This window comes from Homalodisca vitripennis, chromosome 6, assembly GCF_021130785.1.
Source record: "Homalodisca vitripennis isolate AUS2020 chromosome 6, UT_GWSS_2.1, whole genome shotgun sequence".
NCBI lineage: Eukaryota > Metazoa > Arthropoda > Insecta > Hemiptera > Cicadellidae > Homalodisca > Homalodisca vitripennis.
In genome coordinates, this window is record NC_060212.1 from 33,860,106 (window position 1) to 33,871,205 (window position 11,100).

Consider the following 11,100-nt stretch of genomic DNA (forward strand, 5'->3'; position numbering starts at 1 on the left):
AACTGCCTCGTCGCCAGTTTGTAATGTCGTGATTCGACATTACGGTGGTGGTCGGATCATAGCCTAGAGGTAACCGGGCTGGTAAATTAAACACATGTTTGAAAGTTAACACACTGGCCGAACCGACCGCATCTTTTCATGGTCTGGGGAGGACTGGGGCGATACAAAGTTAGCAGGGGCTGAGGCGTGGGATTGGACACGAGCATCAGGTGAGGTGGTATGATGCCAGCCGACCAACCAGAGCCATTTATTAGAATCAGCTCACCCTCTACGTCATACAACTTGCAAAACATATTGCCACACGTGAAACAACATAAAACTAAATTATTGTACTGACATACAGGGTACCAACTGTCTTGTTACACCACATAATATTATTTATTTAATTAATATACTATAGTAGCTTATGTAATAAATAATGTATTATTAACATTACATTTCAAAGGTTGATATCAACACAATTATTGTGCTGTATTAAATAAAGGGATCTATTTTATATATTCTGACAACATATTTTTGCATATATAAAATTATAATAAAAGTATATATAATCTTAAAATTGAATAATATATAACTGCTTTATTTGAGGTCGTTTTAAAATACTTTTTCACATAAAATTTGTGTTTTTTTAACTACATAGGAAAAATAAAAATTGATTTATTACTCTAGAGAAATATGTATTAAGAAAATGTTATTTCTAATGTAAAACTGTTTTTAAAAAATCTTTAGGACAGATCTGCAGCACAAAAATACTTTTAGTTTACCCTTTAATTGCATGTATTTGAAATGGATTTATGAAATAATTTATGCTCTTTTTTACATTATATCTTGATTGTGGGCAACTTTTCAATGTTTAAAATTTTCTTCAAATTATTAATTCTGGCATCATGTAAATAATCATTAAAACTAGAACCATTATAAAACAAATTCCATTTATTTCTCATAAAGAATATTTCGGATTTGACAATTTATATTAAATAATCTCCGTACATTTTGTGTCATACTCTGAAATTTTCTATAAAATTATGGCTTCTACATAATTTTAGCCTATCGAATCTTCTTGTTCTGAAAGATTAAAGGTTTTTTACTTTTGCAAAATTCTGTTGTCTGTGAACTGTTTTCTCCTAACATATCTGGGCAAAAACAAATCATTCAGTTCATTCGGATTGCTTGCATTCAAGAATTGAACATGTTAGTCTGAACTGTCATCATCATCTCACAGTGTCAAACTGTTAGTTTAGATGATAAATTTGTGCAAACCTGATGGAATGACTCTGAAAGGTTGATATGTTAATATACTCTTTAATACATTCAAATATTTAAAAACTCCATCATCTTGACAAAAAAATAATTGTTATAAGCATATAAATTTGTTTGTTAAAACGTGAACTTGATTTAGTTGCAATCAATCAGAAATTATTTGTATAAACGTATTTAATTATAATCATTTAATGTTATTGTATACTTCTAAAACTTATGTACTTTTGTAAATACAAACATGTTAATAATTACCTTACCACAATAAAACTCTTTTGTTTTACTCTAAGATGCATAACATGACCATTCGTACCAAATTTTGGGTGGCTGCCCATTTTGAAATTTGTACAGTTATCAAAAATTGAATTAGGAAAAACTGAAAAAAAATTTGAGCTCAAGCTGTTGAGTGAAATTGCTTGAAAGAATGAAAACTTTTACATGTTGTAAAATACGAGAGATAAAAATGCAAATGACCACCATTAGTTGAGAATACCTAATAAACTCGTTTATGCAATATGCAATCATTGCCTTTGTACCACGCTTAGTCTGAATGTATTTAATGTGTACAGCATTTATCGTGATACAATTATTTCCACAATTTACTAGTTCTATACCATTTTAAAGTACGGCCATGGCTATTCCTTTTCAAAATTCTTACGGTAACCATTTTAAAACCTTATGAGACATTGAAATATAAGAAAAAAATAAAAGTTCACAGTGTGAAGTGGAAAATTTAAATAATAGAAATGTTGCAGAAACAACAGTAACATTATAATAGACCAGGTATATATACTCTTCTTCAGGTGTCAGATTTTATAGCAAATGGTAAAGCGAGTGAAAAATGATACATTAAGCTTACAACTGTTGTTACACATAATGGTAGTAAATGTCCGTAACGTTGTTATCCTACCATAATAAACCTGCATCACGGCCTGTCCATCCTCAGGTGCTTCTTTTATGGTTAAACTTGTAACGTTATATTTTTATACAATATTTTATCTGTCATGAATTGAATAGTTATAAATGTGTTTTACAGCTATATTCACGTAAACATAATGTAACCGTGCCTTTTAAAGTAGAAATGTTTAGCATTAGTGAATAAAACTAAACCTAGTTAGTTGATGTACTGTTAAAAAAATGTTCGAAGACTGGTTAAAGAATTCTTGTACTATTTAGAATTTTAAGCTTGGTAGTCATTTCCCCTGTAGAAACGCCTTTCAAAGAGGTTGGAAAATGTAACTTAAGAGGTTATATTCTATTTATAACATATATACGGTTAATTAAATGTGTTTTAAATTATTTTTATATTGCCCTCAATAAATGTGTGTACACCACTATTTTGTAAAATTTACACCAATAAAAGGTTTATTATATACAATATTATAATTTGTGATAGACAAAACTACATTGTATAAATTGTTTATAATTGACTTAAGTTTTGAATTGTCAATTCGCTTACATATTAGAATAAAAAAACTTGTTTGTAAATTGCAGTCAGTTTTACAGTTATTTCTAAATTACCTATAGCTTACATGTTTCCTCTTTGTTTTAATGTTGCCATAAAATTAAGTTATAGGTTGTATATGGAACTATTCAAATGCAATTTATTTTTCTGATGCATTATTTCAGTTGGTTCTCATTTCATCTCTTAACTTCTTCTCCAATAATAGGAATGGAATACATGACCACTTGTATTGACAGCCAAAACCTCACCCTTAGGTGATGTAGGGAATATTGTTTTTGAATTTTATATGATAATAAAATTTGTTACAGGGTTCCCACTCAATCTAAATACTCAAATTCACGGCTAATTCACGGTTTTCACGGTTAAAAAAATTAAAATTCAAGGTCGGAAAGTTTTCATAAACAACGTTACCGGTACAAACAAAATCGTGTTGGAGAGGGGCGAAGTTGAGACGTAAACACTACAGACGCGGCAGAGCGGTAAAATACAATATAAAACTTCTTCCCATTTGACTAACGATGTCATTGGTCGTGCAGGAATTGACGGAAACGTCTAAAACAACGAAATAACAATAGGCTTCGGTTACGACGCAAGCAATGAGCGGCGAGCGCCCGATTTTATGTGCGATTTGCTACATAATGAATATAACAAGGCATATTATTTTTACAAAACATCATCATAACAGTCATCAAAGCAATGACAAAGACAAATTTCAATATAATTAGCATGCACATAGCTCATAATTTTCTTTAACTTACAAGTTTGTTGAAATCTGAAGAGAACTTTGTTGACACAGGTTAGACAAGATGCAGGGTGACAGGATTCGTACGTTGGCTAAGGCTAACTCGTTTGAGTCCATGAAGTACACTTGCGTGATTATTAAATTATTTTCTTGTTTAACACATTATTATTATTATTTCGATCAATTTCTTCCACAGGAAAATTTTCACATAATCACAGGTTCACATTTTAATTAGTACATAAGAAAAGGCAATTTTATTGAAATTAAAATAACATATAAACGTTAAATGTATAAAAATTATATACAACTTGTTATAAGAAAAGTTATTTGGTACCAGTTTATACAAAAAAAATTATATTTGTACACATAAATAAAGAAATTGATAAAAATGTCTAGAATAAAAGTGAATTACGATTTGCACTTTTTGCTAAGTTCCTGTATCTTATCGTCTAACTCAGCTGCCCTTTTCCTGGCGTCGGACAAAACCTGGAATTTTTGTGCTTCCAATTCTTTTTTTTCTATTGCAGCTTGCTTCCTCTCTTTCTCAGAATTAATTTTGTCTTTCATTTCTTCTCGTTGTTTTGCCAAGTGCTCCGAGTAGTGGGCGTGGGAATTTTTGGCAGCATGAACTAATTCATTAGTGATTTCCATTGCCTCCAATTCTCCTGCTGCTGATACGCCGTCACAAACTTTTCTCAACGCGACTAAACTCTCCTCCTTCAAGTTTTCAACTATACACTGTTAGTTGACAGAGAAGCCTCTTTCAACAGAAGAATTTCCGTGAGAAAGTGTCAGAATGAGTTGAATGAAAAGCTTTAAATCTTTATATCAATTCTCACAATAAGAATAAGATTGGAGTGCCGAGCTGGGGAAACAAATCTTTCATGTTGAGATATGAAACCAGCTGTTGTCCGAGGATGGGGGAGTGGAGTACACGATATACCCCTCCCCTTCCACTCTCATTGACAGTAGACAACAAAGGTTATTTTTACCATAACATCGCTGCACCACATTACAATAAATGAACCTTGTACGATATATTTTTCATCTGCATGAAATGATTAATAGCGTTAACGTAGTCGTATGGAACCCGACAAAATTATACTTGGACGACTTCCTCGATTTGTAGTTTTGTAGTAATAAAGCTTAACACTACAAAGTTACTTGACGTTTGTTGTTTCCTGGTTAGAAAAAATGCAATGGTTTTTTTTCTAACGTTTTTATAACATGACGTTTCATTTGTAATATTTTACTAATACATTATACAATTTAAACACACATTCACCATAGAAGATTTAAACCGTGTACACTCGTAATATCCATGCAGCTTAGGAATGATAAAAAGTATTATTGATAAGGAAAACGCATATCACTACCGTTTAATATCTAAAGAGATGAAAAATAAAATTGTTTTCTCAAACGACCTTACTGGTAATTAAAACAGTTATATAGGCCTATAAAGTTATGGTCTCGCTGCGTTAATTGATATGTGTCGTGTAGGTTCTGCTCCGTCACATTATTATACTATTTATTTACGCAAGACCCTAAATTAATTCAATTTATTGTCCACCATAAATTAAAATTTTTTATAATTATTACATTGTGTTAACAGTCATTACACACAACGATATAGATATCGTACTGAATAGCATTTTTCTCATTAATATTTAAATAAAATAAGGGATTTAATAGAATGAAATTAAGTTAAAATGTAATTTAAATTCCTTACATTAGATTAAGGATTTGTATACTTTTTTTATTTTATGAAAACAATAATAGACTATATCTGATACAATAAAACTCCAATACGAAAAGTGTTTACATTAAACGACAATCTATCAAGTAATTAAATTGTGTTATTAATCTCGCGTTCAATCAGAGAATGCCTTGTTTACAGCCGCGTAGCGTAGCCAAGGCCCGGGACCTGGCGACAGACAAAGACAGGCCTCACGTGATTTGAGCCGGAAGCGTCATCTCCCACCGGCCCTTCCTTTTCCTCATTTGTTTATAAACCATATTATCAGTAAAATCGCTCAGATAGCAGCACCTGTCAAACTTCGTGGTCTATCCCCTACATTGCGTGCTACTTTTTACTTTGCAATAGCGAAGGTCAACTTTCCCATATGATCGTCTGACGACGACCCGTGTTGATTTTATTTATTCAAAAGTTGTAGAGATTTTCACGGTATGTAAACAAAATTCACGGCTTATTTAAGGTTTTTTCACGGTGAACGAAATTCACGGCTTATTCCTGGTTTCACGGTTTTCACGGTCGGGTGGGGACCCTGTTGTTATCATAAAAAAAAAATCAAAGCCTTTTAACCCCCAGCCATTACATCAAGTGATGTGCCAAAAATGCCAAGCCATTTCTGGAGAAAATGTAAAAAACTCATACTTGATTATTTTTTAAACATATCAAGCTAATTATTTTTTAGTTTTACTTCTTATTAAATGCAGTTCACAAAAATATGAGAAAAACAAAATAATATGTTGAATTTTTTTGTTTATATGTATTTGTAAATATACATATAATTTCCATTTCCCTTTTTTTACAAGTAAATGAAACACTAGCTTTGAAAATCATACTACTTAACATAAAAAGTTATGTTAAATTTATTTCTGATAAAATAATTAAAACTGTTTATAGCCTATATTTAAAAGAAATGTTAATAGAATATTTACACATCTAGAATATGTTTTCAGAAATGTCAAGATAGCTATCACTCAAATCGTCGTCACTGCCCATATCCACACCACTTGCAACTAAGTTAGTAATTGGTGTATTTTCAATTACGGAAGACTTGAAACAATTCGTTTTACTCATTTTCAGATAAAATAAGTAACAATCTCATATTTAACTGTCGTACTTTAAACTGTTTAACTTAATAACATTAAACAAAGTTGAATATTCACAACGTAGTGAACTACAGCTGTATGCTACAATCAGTGAGCAGTCAGCTGAGATGAATAGCAATTTCTTAATCACAGACTGACAAAATACGAAGTCAAAGCTTTACGGACAGTTATATTTTAATGCAATACATCTTTTTGCACAAGTCTGTGGAATTTCAAAACATTTGGTAGAATAGGTGACCAGTAAATATTAAAAAGTGCACATCCGCAGTATACGGATGTCGGGAGTTGGTGCCATATTTATGACGTCCGTATAATTCGGATTAGTCAATAGTCAATCATCTTTATTTAAACACATCATCAAGATCTGTATTGGTGTCAACAAAATAAAAAAATTAATTAATAACATACATCACTAAATAGCTTCAGTTTCTTACTTTACAATGTCTTCACCAGGTCCAGGTATTCTTTAATAGAGTAGACAGGTCTCTCCATAAGCCATTGTTTTAGTTGAGTCTTCAGTTCTGTCCCTTCTAGGTCTTTCAGTGTTGGTGGCAGCATGTTGAACAGTTTACGTCCCATGTAGGAGGGTTTCTTGGTGTATTGAGTCGTATGATGAGTAGGTAGATGATAGTCAGTAACTCTTCGGATTCTGTACAAGTGAAAATCCCTGCCCCTTGGAAAGTCTGCTTCTTCTGTGTAAAAGATAACTGCGTGGATGTAAAGAGCGACAACAGTAAAAATTCCGAGTGACTTGTAAGCCTCTCTGCAACTGTCTTTTGGGTTAAGGTCTGCAAGCGCCCTAATCGCCTTTTCTGCAGAACAAGAACTTTGGTGAGATTTGCCTCAGATGTCCCACCCCAAGCTTTCAGGCCATACCTAATGTGCGATTCAACCAACGCATAGGCTGTCTTTGCTACATCTATGCCACCTATCCATTTCATCCGACGTACTGCAAATATTCCAGTACTGAGTTTTTTTGTTAAGATGTCAGTGTGATTCGTCCAAGATAGGTTAGAGTCAATAGTAATTCCCAATAATTTTGTGATTGATTTCTTGTATCACAATATTATGGCAAGTGCCAGGAAAAATCTTCCTTCCTTTACAATCCCTTCATCGTCTAAAACAAAATTTAAACAATTGCATTGAAAAAATTGGTCAAGTGGCAGTCTCATTGTCTCATCAGGTGCACAATTGAATACACTAAGATGTTCTGACACGATCTCTAAGCACGGTGGAGCAACAGAGTTTTCTACAAATAACTTAGCTATGGTAGGAAGGGTTGATCATGTTGACCTATTAAGGTGTCTGATGTTGAAATGATGTAAAGATTCATTTTGAGCTTCTTCGTAGTCGACTTTCTTTGGATCTCTTCAAACACGACTCCAGATTCCAGGAGTCAAGTCTGAGACAGCGTCAGATACCAGACGCTACAACAAAAGGAAGGTGAACTGGATCTAAAGTCATCATTCAAATTGAATCAGCCCTTCCTACCATAGCTACGTAACTAGAGATGTGTCGATCAGAATCTGCTACAAAGATTCAGATTCTAGAATTAATTGATGGCATTCAGCAATCGAATTTGCAGACTTACATCATTAACTATTGGATGATCAGCACAAATATTATTTTATTTGCAGTTCTGTATATACGTGACGTGTTGCCGGAGTCTGTTGTGTATACTGTGAACTGCAAGTGATTGCCAGTACGCAAAGTACCAGTCGCTCAAATGTTGTGGTTGTACATAATGGGAAAGCGTACATAGATGGCTAAATTATCATACCTTTGTCAATAGTATTTTGCTTTCATTTCGTATTTGTCTTGATTTTTGACAAATATGCCCTAAAATATTGCTTTGAACAAATGGTTTCATTTTGTACATAACTTTTGTAATAGTTTTAAAAATGCCATTAAAGGGCACCAATCTTTTGCTTTGAAGGTCACTGATTTTCAATATACCTCAGTAGTAGACACCCTGGACTTAAATGACCAAGCAAGCCTTTCAGGATTGCAATAGACAATAGACTTTATTTACATAATCTTGGAGATTAGCATTAGCGTCAAGTTACAAATCATTAAAAAATGTTACAGATTTTTCTGAAAGTTGTCAGTTTTGAGATCGACCTGTTTTATTCAGATATTCTTCTAGTGAGTAGAAAGGATTCTTCAGTAGCCAGTTTGTTAATTGTTTCTTTAGCTTCTGGGGTGGCACACTCTTCAGGTTCTCTGGTAGAAGATTAAAAATTTTGCACCAATGTATGATGGTTTCTTGCTGTATAGAGTGCGGTGGTGAGGAGGTAGGGCAAAGTTTGCGGCATGCCTGGTGTAGTGATGGTGGATATCTCTGTGTCTTTGTTGTTCTGTAGAGACTGTGTGCAGGATGACCTCTTGTATGTATAGTGACACCACTGTGAGAATGTTTTGCTCGACAAATGCCGCTCGGCAGCTCTCTCTTTGCTCGAGCCCTGTCAGAGATCTTATAGCTTTCTTTTGTTGAATGAGGACTCTATCCAGGTTTGTTGCAGACGTTCCTCCCCAGGTTGCTATGCCGAACCTTAAATGGGTTTCAAGGAAGGCATAGTAGGCGGTCTTTGCTGCCTCTGGCGTGCTTATTTGACGGAGTCTACGGATCAGAAAAGCTCCTGAGCTGATCTTCCTACATAGTAGATCTATGTGTGTCTTCCATGAGAGGTCGGAGTCGATTGTGACGCCCAGGTACTTTGTGTTGGTTTTATACTCATGTAATCTGCCTACTGATGTTTCTGCGTGTTTTAATCTAGTGTTAAAAATTATTTGTACAGTTTTATCAACATTAAGGACTAGGTTGTTTAGAGCGCAGTACTCTTTGGTCCGGTTAAGAGCTCTTTCGGTATTTGTGGTGAGTGACTCACTGTCGTTTTCTGCGAGTGTGATAACTGTGTCATCTGCGTACATTACAGTGTGACAGGGCCCTTGTAGGTACGTTGGTAGGTCATTTGTCAATAGGATGAATAGTATTGGCCCCAGGACAGATCCTTGTGGTACTCCTCGTTTTACTTCCAGCAGATCAGATTGGACCTTTTCTGATGAGTTATTAACAGTATGTCGTAGCTCTACGAGTTGTTTTCTATCACTCAGATAGCTAAGAAACCATTTTGTTGATTGTCCATTTATTCCCAGTGCTTTTAATTTTTCTATCAGGCAGGTATGACTTATGCAGTCGAACGCCTTGCTGAAATCTAGAAAAAGACTGGTGACCATATGGCCTTCCTCTAACATGTCTATAATGTGCTCGACGAGTTGTATTATGGCCGTGGCTGTTGATTTGCCCTTTAGGAAGCCATGCTGAGTAGTTTATTTTGGTTCAGATAGTGTAGAAGTTGTTCCAGTACAATTTTTTCTATGACTTTAGAAAAAGTTGGTATGAGAGAGATAGGGCGGTAGCTATTAGTTTCTGTTCTTGGTCCTTTTTTGTACTTGGGATATATCTTGGAGATTTTTAATTTGTCTGGAAAAATGCCTTGCTGTAGGGATTTATTTATAATGTTGGTTAGCGGCATGGTTAGTTCGTTTTTGCAGTCTTTGGTCAGCTTGGCAGATATATCATCAATGCCGGCGGAGGTTTTTGGCTTAAGGGTATCTATAGTTTTCTGCACCTGTGTTTCTGTTATTTGTTGAAATTTGAAACTATTGTTCGTTATTGGGGTTTTGTAGTTGGTAGTACTATTTGGGTTGATGTTGTTGTTTTCGAGTGTCTTCTCTGCCATGGTTGTGAAGTAGTTGTTAAAACAGTTTGCCACGTCCACTGTGTCCTTTATGATATTTCCGTTGACTTGTAGTTCGATGTGATTTTTTGTTTCAGCTGAGGCTTTCTTTGCTGCATTTATTACTTGCCACAAGGCTTTTGATTTGTTGTGGGACTTGCCTATGTGGTTAGAATTTTGTAGCTTCCGTAATGTCTTTAGCTTGAGGTCATATTCCTTTTTCTTTGCGGCTGTGGATCTTTTATCTTCCTCTTTCCCTGTGCAGAGTTCATGTTCCAGTGCTTTTATATACTCTCCTTTCAATCTGTTACATTCACCATCCCAGTATGGTCTTGTTGAGCGGCGTTTCTGTACTGATTTGGTGAGAGGACAGGCTGTGTTGAGGTGGGTTTGGATTGCATTTTGAAAAAGGTTGTAGGTTGAATTGATGTCTTTGGCCAGGAGAACTTTTTCCCAGTCTTGACTGGCTAACAATGATTTGAAGAGTTCAGTGGTAGTTGAATTGAATATTCTCTTTGTTTCTTTTGGTCTTTTTAATGAGCTTTTATTTAAGTTAATTTCTGCCAGCTGTGCGGTATGGTCCGAGAGCCCAGTTGTCACGACTGATGTATGTAGCCTGTTTTTTTCCATGTTCGTACATATCCAATCTATTGATGTTGATGTTAGGTGCGTTACTCGGGTTGGTGGAAGTTGTTGCCTTGTTATATTGAAGAATGAGAGGAACTCTAGCAGTTTGTTATTCTCGTTGTTTGTTTGGAGGTTATTAACATTTATATCACCCATTAGTAGTATGTGTTTATTTGTTTGGTGAGGTTGGTCGATAATATCTGCAAGGATGTCAATTGCAATGTCCAGATTGGCATGAGGTGGTCTGTAAACCCCCAGAAGCAGCAAGACTTCTGTTTTAATTTTTATTTCAGTTAGAACTGCTTCACAGACAAGTTCAGAGGTGTCATCACTTGTGCGTAGGAGTCTTACAGATTCTTGGAGGTGTAGTTTTACATAAGCCGCAATGTCCCTGACATCAATGAATATGTGGT